General features: G+C 34.8%; 1 long non-coding RNA gene across 1 annotated transcript; it reads left to right on the top strand.

Moving 5' to 3' along the window:
- The first annotated feature begins 5,686 nt into the window (after nt 1-5,686).
- On the top strand, nt 5,687-9,431 carry LOC114522953. The gene is made up of 3 exons (XR_003686963.1): nt 5,687-6,028; nt 8,453-8,527; nt 9,325-9,431. It is a non-coding gene; the product is annotated as an uncharacterized LOC114522953 (long non-coding RNA).
- Nucleotides 9,432-12,948: the final 3,517 nt, after the last annotated feature.

The following is a 12,948-nucleotide window of genomic DNA, read 5'->3' as shown; positions in this document are numbered from 1 at the left end:
CATAGAATCGTACAATACAATAGTGTCAGTTCAATGTAACACTAAAAACAAACAGGAAATTTAACCTTGGAAAACGGGAGAGGGGGTTGTGAACACCTCATTCTGATGACTTGTACAAGCATGAATAACTTGTTAAAAATGAATTAAAAAACTTAAACCTTCATTCCATAAAATCAAAACTCATTTTCAACAAGTTATTCATGCTTGCACAAGCCTTTCAAAATGAGATTTTTACAAACCCCTCTCCCGTTTTACGAGGTTAATTTTACTGTTTGTTTTTATTTGCACGATTCTTAATTTGCGATGTTTTAAGGTTTCGCCTCTTATTTTATAATCGTTCCAAAAGAATTCTCCGTAGTACCGAATTATACCACCAACGTCGATGTATATACATGGATGTCACAACAGTTTCCAATTACTCTTCAAATTCACTTGACATGCCAGTATATTTGTTCTGTTAAAGGTTTGTTCCCTATTCGGTATTATTATATGCCATAGAATTCGTACGTATAGTTGAGAACGTTACTTTAACGTAGAATCTGGCATTCAAATTGAGCTTCATTTCAAGTGGGGGGGGGGTGGAGTATTTTTAGAGGCCTGTAAGGAAAATTAATAAGCCTCGCGACGTTTGTTTCAACAAGTACGGAGGCAACTTACCCTGGGTCTATGTATAGTTTTCATAGCTATCTATACTATTCGTTTCATATGTATCCTAGATAAACCTGTTGGTACAACCATTAAGTTCTCATCGTTTCCAGCTGTGATTAATCAATTCTTAACCGTAACATGTTTATCGTATGGGCTTCCTGATCCAACTATCACCATACTTCACAACGATACAAAAGTTGCAAGTTGCATGACGTATTACATATTTCAAGTGAACTGGACTCATGCAGGAACGTACAAGTGCGTTGCAAAAAATTCTTTGGGAAACGATTCTTTTTCCATATTCCTGCGGGTCAATGGTAAGATTATATCTTATATCATTATAATTGTTAGCGTATATTTAAGATGTATCGACTGATCCGAGGGAAACATAATGTTTTGTGGAACCGAGACCAACGATAGTGGTCATAAAATCTTATATATGATTTTCCGACACATTTTTCAAAAAGTGGGAGTTCTCACAACATGCCTACCTCAAATGCAGTAATAATTTTTTTATAACAGGAGGTTCAAATTAATTGTTAAAACACGAGCGGAAGAATATTGATAAAAAATTTTAGAGCTATAATGAAGGCTTAATCGTTTTAAATTTGAGGAAGGACAAAATTTTAATTTATATTTCGCAAAGGTGCTTGGCTATTACTTTGAGTAAGTCAACATCTTCCTTTTGAATTTTTCCGTCCACAACTATTAATCCTTCAATTTTTTTGATGACGCTGACAAATTGGAACAAGAACCAGTATCAACAACGCAGCAAATAAAATCATCAAAAAATCCACCAACAGTATCGAGTACCGCAAGTATGAAGATGAATCCTGCAGTAACCACTTCTTGTACTCCTCTCTGTACCACTACGTGTACGCCTACCTGTACCTGTACGCCTCCGACAGACAATAATAGTTCAGGTACAGACTCATCCTAAAGACCGGTTCACACGCCGGGTCGGTTCTAGTGAAAGTGCAATTTTCTTCTTTTTGACAGATGCGAAAGAGTGAATAGTCCTGTGTATATACAACTCACTTAACATTCCCTCATTTACTAAGCATCCGTAACATGTCCATGCATTTAGCCATTAATTCTTCACAAGCCATTAATTCTTATGTATGATTGGATAAATGTAGCCGGAATGTTATTGTATTATCGATAGTATAATGTCGTGTGTTCCAATTTTTAGAAAAAAAACAAGAAGATTGCAATAGTGGAACTAAGTGGTACATCATTCTTGTGACTTTGATATCTGGAATTATCATCGGAATCATTTTTACTTACGTTGTCTTTCGTGTTCGTCGTGAAAATAGAAAATCTAAACTATCAAACCCTGGGCCTCAAACACCTCGCCTTGATAAAACTTACCAAGAACTGGATCTAAAAAAAATGAACAAAGAAGACAATTACCAATCACTGAGGGTAAATGCTGCGAGAAATGACGGTGCAAACGATGATGAGTCAAATTACACCGAGTTAAAAAAAGCAAGAGATGTCGAAAACAACTATCAAACTTTAACATGAACCTGAAGTTATTGACTTGACTTGCCTATTTGAAGAGCACGTGTCACCTGAAGGTGACACCCAGTCATTTGTTGACAACTCTTATAACATATTTGCCCATCACTGTTGATTGCAAAACCCTATATAAATGTGCACATGCACGACACGAGCTATTCAAGAATGCCCAGCCACGGTGTGGAAACTATATTACTGGTTTTATTTTTTTACTATTGCCTTTTGCGAGTGTAAGCAAGGTTGAACTACCTTCATTTTTCAGACTAAACTTTTAGTTCTTAATTTTGTCAGACCTGACGTTTTTATAACAAGATGCAAGTACACCGAATGCGAGTGGTTAGTTTGTCTCATCTCCCACACAGAAATTTGGGTATATGCTTTAGCTTCTGACAGCGCGCTAACCCAAACGCAATTTATATATTATGGCGGACATGCACAATGACATTCACAATTTACTGAATTTTGCAGAATCAATTTATCTTATAGAGTTACCGCGTTACGATTACTATCAGATTTATGGTTAGACCAGTCAATTCCGTTGCTGTTTTAAGGTAGCATTCTGCCAAAAAAGTTTGAAAATCAGCCTATTTTGCTGGTTTCATTTAGCAATCCCAGTCCAGCCAACAGCTCGGAATTGTGTCCTTAATTTGTGGAACCACCAAGGAATTTCAAAACACTTATCGAGGAATTCTTCGGTAGTGACCAAATACTTGTTGGTATGTTTGCCAACCAGGAAGTAAATCAAGGATCAAACTAATTAAACAAAACTTCAGCAATTCTAGAATCTAGACCAAGTAAATATGGTTGTATAAGAGGCATGTTATTATTGTATTCTGTATCTTAGTATTGCTTGGTATTGAAAGAGTATTTGGGCGATACGCACGTAAAATGCATGTATTGGTTGAAAACAACTTAGGGTGGATTTCCACTTGCAGCGAAATCGTTCGCCAGCGAAATATTTGCATGTTTTCTTTTGAATTTTAACAGCATAAATAAATTAGTTCGATTTGACTGTTCTCAATTCAAAAGAAAATATGCAAATATTTCGCTAGCGAACGATTTCGCTGTAAGTGGAAATCCGCCTTTAAACACGGACAAACATTGTCTTTCCTAGTTAAAGACTTAAAGTCACTAGCTGATACCTGCCTGCATGTTGCCGAAATCTCGCAGCTCCGTTGACAGGCGTTGACATGGCTTGTGCATTCCACATATAAACACAACTTTTGTAATTGTAATTGTAAAATTGTAAAAATTGTAAAATACATGGGCAGCTCGAAAACTGAATTGCGTATTTACAAGCTAATCTAAAATTGACAGACACTACAAACAATCTATATATAACTATTTAAAAATCTATATTTAAAAGTTCCCGTTAACTATTAAGATACCGATAAAAATTCGCCAAGTCTAACGACCATAGTTTATGGCGGAGGCCATGATAAAAGTATCTCTTAAACGGTTTGTTCTCCAATTGGATGAGCTCCTTCATGAATCGGGGGTAAAAGTTTATTCAGCTTGTTATGTTTATCATTCACAGTTTGGTAAAAAAAATCCCTACATATTTTTTCACCGTATGACATAATGGTGGGAATATTCGCTTCCAACAGGGCTTCATGATACGTTATTCCTGGGTTGATAATTGATAAGGCCCGTTTTTGTAAACGTTCCAATTCATTTAGGAGGTACTTCGGTAAAGCATAGAAGAATACTGGGATTGCATAAGTCAAAACAGATCGAATGCATGTAATGTAAAAGAGCACGAGATCTTTTCGAGATAGTTTAGCTCTTTTCAATTGCACAAGAAAGTATAGCCGTTTCGCTGCTTTCTTTATAACATTATTTATGTGAACATTCCACGATAGGTCGCTAGTTATTGTGACCCCCAGCACTTTTGTACTTCTAACGACTTCTAATTCTTTTCCGTATACATAAATCGGTTGAAAGTCTTGGTCTTGGTTTCTTGCAAAGCATATCCGTAATTCTTTGCATTTTTCATCATTTAATTTCAGTTTATTATTTGAAGATCATTGGGCGACGTTACCAGCTATGTTTTGTGAATAACTCGGAAACCCCCTTTCTACGATTTCTGAAGATGTTGTATCATCAACGTACTTCCACAAAAGGGCATTTAAATCGTTGTTAAGAACTAAATCATTTATTAGCAATAAAAATAACCACGGTCCCAACTTTGTTCCTTGTGGGACTCCGGAAGGAACTGAGCCCCATTCAGAAAGACAGTTATCAGCAAGTTTAGTTCGTTGAAAACGGTTGGACAAAAAATCAATTATCCAATTTACTACACAGTTAGGTAAGTCCAAATCACAAAGCTTCTCGACAAGTATTCGATGGTCTATTAAATCAAAAGCCTTTCGGTAGTCGAAAAGTATAGCCCTAACAGTGGCGCCATTTCCATCAGTTCCTTTTGTCCAAACATAAACCATATGGATGAGAGCGTGGATCGTTGAAGATTTGGGTACAGCTCCGTATTGGTTAGGGTCCAGAATCCTTAGAACTGCAGGTTTTAAATTATCTTGTACCACAAAATTTTAGGCAACCTTTGACAAACATGCTGTTAAAGATATAGGTCTCAAATGTTTGTTTAGATTTTCCACAGGTTTTACCTTGGGCAGTGGAATTACATTTGCAACCTTCCAAATAGATGGAAGTTTCAATTTTTAAAGGAAGAGTTGATGATTTTACTTACAGGAAACGCAAGGAGCATAGCATATTCTTTTAATAGCCAGTTCGGATCCGTTTTCTAGTTAGGGCGGGTAATATTCTGTCTTGCCACCAACTTTTGAACATGGTGTGTTAAAGAGAATTTCAATTAGGCGCAATTTGTTTAAACTATCATTCATTCGAACATTCGTTTCCTTAATCGTCTCTTCTGTCTTTTAAATAATAAATTGTAAAATACTTATTACCCATCCGTTTACTACCTTAAGATACTGTTCCTTAGTTTTTTTACTCTTGTAAATATAGACTTGACTTGACTTGACTTGATTTAGGGAACCAAACGTTCATAATAAGAAATCTGAAATAAAAAAATTTGTCTTTATCTATAGTTTGTTGTTGATTTTATTACAATCATTCGTTTTCACAAAAGGTATTTTCGTGATAAGCTGCCAATTCAAGAATAATTAACAAGTAAAGTGAATCATAATTCCTGATCTTTTTGTTTTTCCAATTTACCTAGGATCAAAGTTCGTGATGACTTTGTTTGGTTTTATGAATCTGTTCACGATATATAATGATCGGTAGTCAATGCTAGTAGAAGGGGTCGACTAAACTATTTTTTGTCAGACGTTTCATTTTATAAAAATATGCAAATACAACTTAGCCACTGAGTGGTTAGTTTGTCTCCTCTTGCACACAGGAATTTGGGTATGCTTTAGCTTCTGACAGCCCGCTATTCCAAACGCAATTTATATACTGTGGCGGACATGCACAATGACAATGACATTCACAATTTACTGAATTTTGCAGAATCAATTTATCCAGGGCGTAGTAACTACGCCCTGATTTATCTTATAGAGTTACCGCGTTACGAGTACTATCAGATTTATGGTTAGACCAGTCAATTCCGTTGCTGTTTAAAGGTAGCATTCTACCAAAAAAGTTTGAAAATCAGCCTATTTTGCTGGTTTCATTGAGCAATCTGTCCAGCCAACAGCTCGGAATTGTGTCCTTAATTTGTGGAACCACCAAGGAATTTCAAAACACTTATCGAGGAATTCTTCGGTAGTGACCAAATACTTGTTGTTATGTTTGCCAACCAGGAAGTAAATCAAGGAACAAACTAATCAAACAAAACTTGAGAAATTCTAGAATCTGGACGAAGTAATATATTGTATAAAAGGTATGTTATTATTGTATACTCTGTATCTTACTAATCTGTATCTTAGTTGTGCGATATGCACGTAAAATGTATTGGTTGAAAACAACTTAGACACGAGCAAACATTGTCTTTCCTAGTTAAAGTAACTAGCTGATACCTGCCTGCAACTATAATTGCGAGTTAAATCTTAAGACCATTTGTAAAATAGATCGTTGTCAACAAAGTATCATCAACATGCACCACGCTTGAAGGACAAAAACCGTCACAAATATATAACTTTTTGAAGAAGGAACGCTGTAGAATTAATTGACTGGTATATACGGCGTGTTAAGTACGTTGCTTTCATATACAGACGATGTGATTGTATTGCATGCTGCATCTATATTCATAAGATTTATAACAGACTCGAGTGTGTTAAATAGGCTAATATTTCCCTAAAGCTGTTTTGGTCAGAAAGTTTTTATTGGCAAAATATTTTTGAATATACAATATAAAATATTAGGCCTCTATATATAGAAGTGCGTTTATACCCCGATAACGAAACTCAATGTAGCTATCTCTTATAGTAGAGTAAACCAATTAAAGTATTTGGGTAATTAAAAGTAATTCTTCTATATCAATAATTTTCTCCATGCAATGCAAATAATGCAAGAAACTTTTAACTATAGTATATATACTAGAGGTTTAAAGGCGATTTTCTACTTACAGCGAAATCGTTCGCTGGCAGTAGCGAAATATTTTCATATTTTCTTTTGAATTGAGAACCATCAAGTCGTACTAATTTATTTATATATGCTCTTAAAATTCAAAAGAAAAATGCAAATATTTCGCTAGCGAACGATTTTGCTGTAAGTGGAAATCCGCCTTAAATATAAAGGGTCTTAATTTCGAGTGGAATTATACACACTTCAAATTCAAGCCAGGAACAGTTGATGGATACACTTTATAGTAGACTCATTATAGTTGACTCATTTTTTATCAACGGTTCCTGGCTTTGAATTTGAAGTGTGTATAATTCCACTCGAAATTAAGACCCTTTACTGAACCTCTAGAATTTACCTGCATCGAGTGTAGTGCAAAAAATCATAATTGATTTACCCTCTATATTGTATATAGCTATACTATATATAGTATTGACTAATTCAGTCGATAAGGTTCTCGGTATATATATGCATGAGAAATCAAGTTATCTGTTTATATGCATGCACTATATACTAAATTATTGGCATGTAAAAAGCTGGAACCTGGTTGCATGAACACCGATTTTATCCGTGCTGCGCCAGCTGAGGCTACGAGCCCAAGTGAAATCGGCGCAGGTCTGAAATTTTGTAATCAGTTTTGCAAGCGAGATACTTCTATATTGAAAAATAATAAAACGGTTAAGGCAATTATCCACTAGGATGAAGTTTTCGAACGAAATGAAAAAAATGTTCCATTAAAAGAAAATCAGGCAAAAATTTTCGTTCGAAACCGCCTTTACGCTGCGGTCATATCAAACAAGAATACATTCTGCAAGTTGCCGAGATCTCGCAGCTCCATTGACATGCGTTGACAGGGGTTGTGCATTCCACATATAAACACAACTTTTCTTGTTAGGACGGGTAATCTTCTGTCTTGTCACCAACTTTTGAACATGGTGTGTTAAAGCGAATTTCAATTAGGCGCAATTTGTTTAAACTATCATTCGTTCGAACTATCATTTCCTTGTCTCTTCTGTCTTTTAAATAATAAATTGTAAAATATTTATTACCCGTCCGTTTACTTCCTTGATAAGGTAGCTCAAGTATTATATATATATAGACATATAAGTATTCTTTTAGGCTTCGTTGTATTAATGATTATACTGTCCCTTAGTATATTAATGATAAGTAGCATGTCCCTTAGTTTTTTTCCTCTTGTAAATATAAATGTCTGACTTTTTTCTTTTTACATAATTATGTTTTCTTTCTTTGACTTGACTTGAAACATTGCATGCTTTCATCCGATAAGCCGGTAGCTGTGTTTAGTGTTTACTGGTTTCGCTGAGGTAATGAAATCTGCAAATGCTGACGCAGAGACAATAAATGTAAGAAAAGGCATTTACTGTACAATATATTTGCATGCATGTGGGTGAATATGAATTATTATTGTCAGTGTACTTTCTTAAAATTTCAATTAAGTATTTGTGCATGGTCGTTTAGGGAACCAAACGTTTATAATAAGAAATTTGAAATCAAACCAAATGGTCGCAGAAGCGCAGCCGTAGGATCGATTTCTAGAGTGAGTTTCTAGAGCGGCTGATTTGTCTTTTTCAGTTTTCACTACGTCTTTATCTATAGTTTGTTGTTGATTTTATTACAATCATTCGTATTCAAAAAAGGTATTTTCGTGATAAGCTGCCAATTCAAGATTAACAAGTATAGTGAATCATAATTCCTGATCTTTTTGTTTTTCCAATTTATCTAGGATCAAAGTTCGTGATGACTTCGTTTGGTTTCCTGAATCTGTTTGGCCTCATTTGCCTGATATTTCCATGTCAAGGTTTGGAAAGGCGCCCAGCCTTTTTTATTTGTTGGATTGCGGAACGTGCATGGCCATGAGGTTGCTGGATTCAGAGTATAAGTGACAAGCCCGAATTATATCATTTCTCGACCAGAATTTAAGTTGATACGTGAGATAATTTTCGATTCTCCTTTTTTTACTCAGTACAATTCGCCTTTACATCATCATCATGAAATTTATATCATATATGAAATTGATAGTTACTTGAATTAAAATGATGCGATGAAATGATCGAAATTAGCATCGCTTTTATTTGTGTCTAAATTATTCTCGAAGAAATTGCTATTTAAACAAGTACGATCGTACTACAGGGACCAGGAACTGCGTAACCGAGTTTAATTTCTGAACTGCATTGTATTTATAACAATGGAGAGGACAATGTATTTCTAATCGTTTCCGTTTACTTATAAAAAGGCTGAATATTAATGATATGTATATATTATTTGCTGCAAATATATCAAGAATTGCTTGTAACTTGCTTCAAAGGTCAAAAGTAAAAATTCGAACTCCGTCAATCGATGCGAAATTATGCTTAGAATAATTGTGCCAAGTTTCATTCCGATCAAACAAGTAATGAAAGAGCCTTAGGGTTTTTTTAAAGAGCGTCGCCCCCTAACAACAACAACAACAAGATTAGCAGCGGTTAGGGACCAGTTCCTGGTCCAACAATTCGCCTGTTAGTAATTTTATAATATGGTATTAATTATGCATTCGTCTCTGCGTCCGAATTTCGAGCACTCATTCACAAAAATGATTTAATTCCATGATGTTTATAGGAGTTATCTATCCCCCAACCAGTGGAAACAGCTTGACATTCCCACCAGGATCAACTGGAAAAATAGAGTGGTCATTTGACGACAACATATCTGATGTGTTTTCACGATCTTGGTTTCACAAGTACAGACGGTTCCGTCAATAGAAAAGTGATTGCTACTGTAAGTGATGATGATAATCCTAAGATACGCGTCAGTTTTCCTGTGTTTGCAGTGGAAAAACCAGCCACGTTGGTTTTAAACAACGTTGATCGTCGTTATGATGGAAAATACGAGTTTCATGTTTCAGCAAACGTTCAAACTTCTTCTGAAGTTACCGTCTTCATCGCAGGCAAGTTCTTTTTTAAAATCATGTGCATTTTTAGTTAAACTAACTTTGCCCTATGACTATAAATAAGAAAGGCATATAAAATTGGCACAGTACAACACTATAGTACGAATCACAATACACCGCCTCTTAATCTTAAATTTGTGTTCATTCTCAAATTGAATGACGTAATTAAAAGGCCTGTTGGTCTGTTACATATGTAAATTGTGCTGCGATATACCATCACTAGCCAATGGCAAATTAAACACCGGCGTTATAATGGCTTGTACGCTATTCTGACCAGTCGATGGCATATAAAACAGGGTGACACGTAAAGTTACGTCACTATTCTGTATAATCCTTTGAACATTTGTTTTAGAAGTCTTCAGTATAGCTACGGTACCAAGAAAGATGATGTTAACGTACATACACTGTTTGCTAAAATTGATTTTAAGAAGTAGTTTTTGATCATTTTATTTCAAAAAGAAGTACTTCCGGTGATTGATGTGTAGCAATAAATTTCAGAGAAACCAAATGTGACATTGAATTGTTCCAGTCCCGTTTCGCGATTAAAAGGTGAAAACTTCACATGTCTGTGCAGTGAAGGTGGAAACCCTCCTGCTAATGTTACATGGTTTAAAAATGGTGAAAAATTTACCGATGTTGGAACAGAAATGCAAACCCTAAATCTGTTGAATGTTAGTAGAGAAGATAATGGAACTTACATGTGTGAAGCCACAAGCTACCCTCATAAGAATTATACAGATAAAGAATCCATCCAAGTAACAGTTTATTGTAAGTATGCATATATACTTGAGAGGTACACAGATAGATCATAGATGCATGTTTGATAGATACATTTCAACATACTCTATTAAAATATCAACATACTCCATTACAGAGAGAATTTAATGTTTTTAGACAGGATTCACCTTCCAAACACAAAAACAAGTCTATGCATGGAGTCTTGCTTAAATAATGACATTTTAAAAATCTACCGCCCCAACCCCATATTTAACCTCAGGTCATACTTTCTTTTCAATTGTGGGATAAATCTGCAAGGTTTGGGTGTGGAATGTTGTAAATTATATAGTCATGGTACCTACTATTTACATGCATTATTTTATTCAATGTGACAAAAAATTACAAATTTACAAACTTTGCATGGTTACTGATACTTTCAGCATTTTACAAAATTTCGCAGCTAAACTCTGCTTAGTACTAATAATATAGTGTGCTCTTTCTTTGCTGTGGTGGTGATTTATATTCTTTTTGTTACCTGTGTCAAAAATTACCTTTAAGCGCAAATCGCCCTTAAGAGTCTCAGAATGTTTACCAAAAACCTTCTCTCGAGTCACACTGGTGGCCTGGGTCCCGGCTAGGCAATTAAACACCAAACTTCTTCCCCCCTCCCCCTCCCTCTGTATTTTTGTGTCAATTTCTCCTCACACTCTGCACTGCAAACACATGCATTCTAGCGGAGATTTCGGGAACGCTAACACCCAAAGTATGGAATGAAAGTGTATAAGAGTCAAATTAAACACCATGTTTAGCTATAAAATAACTTTAAATTTTTTGTCCCAACTTATACGCATACGAAAAATCATGATGAAAAAATCATTTTGATGCAGTGTTCTTTGCTTTCAATTTACTGGCGCGCCAAACAAAATTTAATCATGGTGACGAACACAAGGTATTGTTTCCTTTCAGCAAAACCGAATGTGTCAATAAATTGTTCTTCTCCAATCACCGTAAAGGAAGGCGATACAGTTACATGTAATTGTAAATGTGAAGATGGTATTCCTCCAGCAAATTGTACTTGGTATAAAAATAGCACCCGGATTGGTGGGATTGGAAAAGAAATGAAGACATTAAACCTCTATAATGTTACTAAAGAAGACAGTGGAATTTACACATGTGTTGGCAAAAGTCACGTTATAGCACAGGATGAAAACTCAATCAAAGTAACAGTTTACTGTAAGTATATATTAATATGTCACAGATAAAATATTGTAAGGCCAGCCTAAAAGATATCAAAATTGTTGTTTATGACATAAAATGATTCAAGTGTTTATATCTATTCAGATTGCATTTAATTGCCTACAATTTAGAATATTCCAAATTGTTTGGTTCACTGCAGTATCTGAGATTTAATTTTTAAAGCAAAAGTTAGTTTTTCATTTAATTTCAAAATAAAAGGCTAGGATGTTTTAATTACTTAAATTTGCGTTTTATGCAGTCAATTGGATTTGCCTATAATATATGATGGAATCAATTCATAAAATATTATTAATAAACTTAGGCAATAATAAGTGTTTACTTCTAAGAGCTTAAGTGTGCCCATATGTATACAGGTGGAATCTGAAAAATGTGGACAATTTTGAAATATTTATTAAACTATAAAGTTATCAAAACATCGCATAGCATCGTGCAATACGTTAGTGTCAGTTCAATGTAATACTAAAAACAAACAGGAAATTTAACCTTGGAAAACGGGAGAGGGGTTTGTGAAAACCTCATTTTGAATGGCTTGTACAAGCATGAATAACTTGTTAAAAATGAATTAAAAAACCTAAACCTTCATTCCATAAAATCAAAACTCATTTTCAACAAGTTATTCATGCTTGCACAAGCCTTTCAAAATGAGATTTTTACAAACCCCTCTCCCGTTTTTCGAGGTTAATTTTACTGTTTATTTTTATTTGCACGTTTCTATGCGATGTTTTAAGGTTTCGCCTCGTATTTTATAATCGTTCCAAAAGAATTCCCCGTAGTACCGAATTATACCACCAACGTCGATATATATACATGGATACATATATATACAACAAGCCGTTTAATAAGCCTCGCGACGTTTGTTTCAACAAGTACGGAGGCAACTTACCCTGGGTCTATGTATAGTTTTCATAGCTATCTATACTATTCGTTTCATATGTATCCTATAGATAAACCTGTTGGTACAACTATTAAGTTCTCATCGTTTCCAGCTGTGATTAATCAATTCTTAACCGTAACATGTTTATCGTATGGGCTTCCTGATCCAAATATCATCATACTCCACAACGATACAAAAGTTGAAAGTTGCATGATGACGTATAACATATTTCAAGTGAACTGGACTCATGCAGGAACGTACAAGTGCGTTGCAAAAAATCATTTGGGAAACGATTCTTTTTCCATATTCCTACGGGTCAATGGTAAGATTATATCTTATATCGCTATTGATCTGTCACTGTAAATAGGGCTATATAAGTATTAAATTATTATTATTATTATCATTATGTTGTTAGCGTATATTTAAAACTTATTGACTGATCCGA

This window comes from Dendronephthya gigantea, unplaced genomic scaffold, assembly GCF_004324835.1.
Source record: "Dendronephthya gigantea isolate DGI-Jeju-01 unplaced genomic scaffold, DenGig_1.0 000024F, whole genome shotgun sequence".
Classification (NCBI taxonomy): Eukaryota; Metazoa; Cnidaria; class Anthozoa; order Malacalcyonacea; family Nephtheidae; genus Dendronephthya; species Dendronephthya gigantea.
The sequence above is the reverse complement of the archived record's forward strand: the minus strand, read 5'-3'. Positions and strand labels throughout refer to the sequence as shown.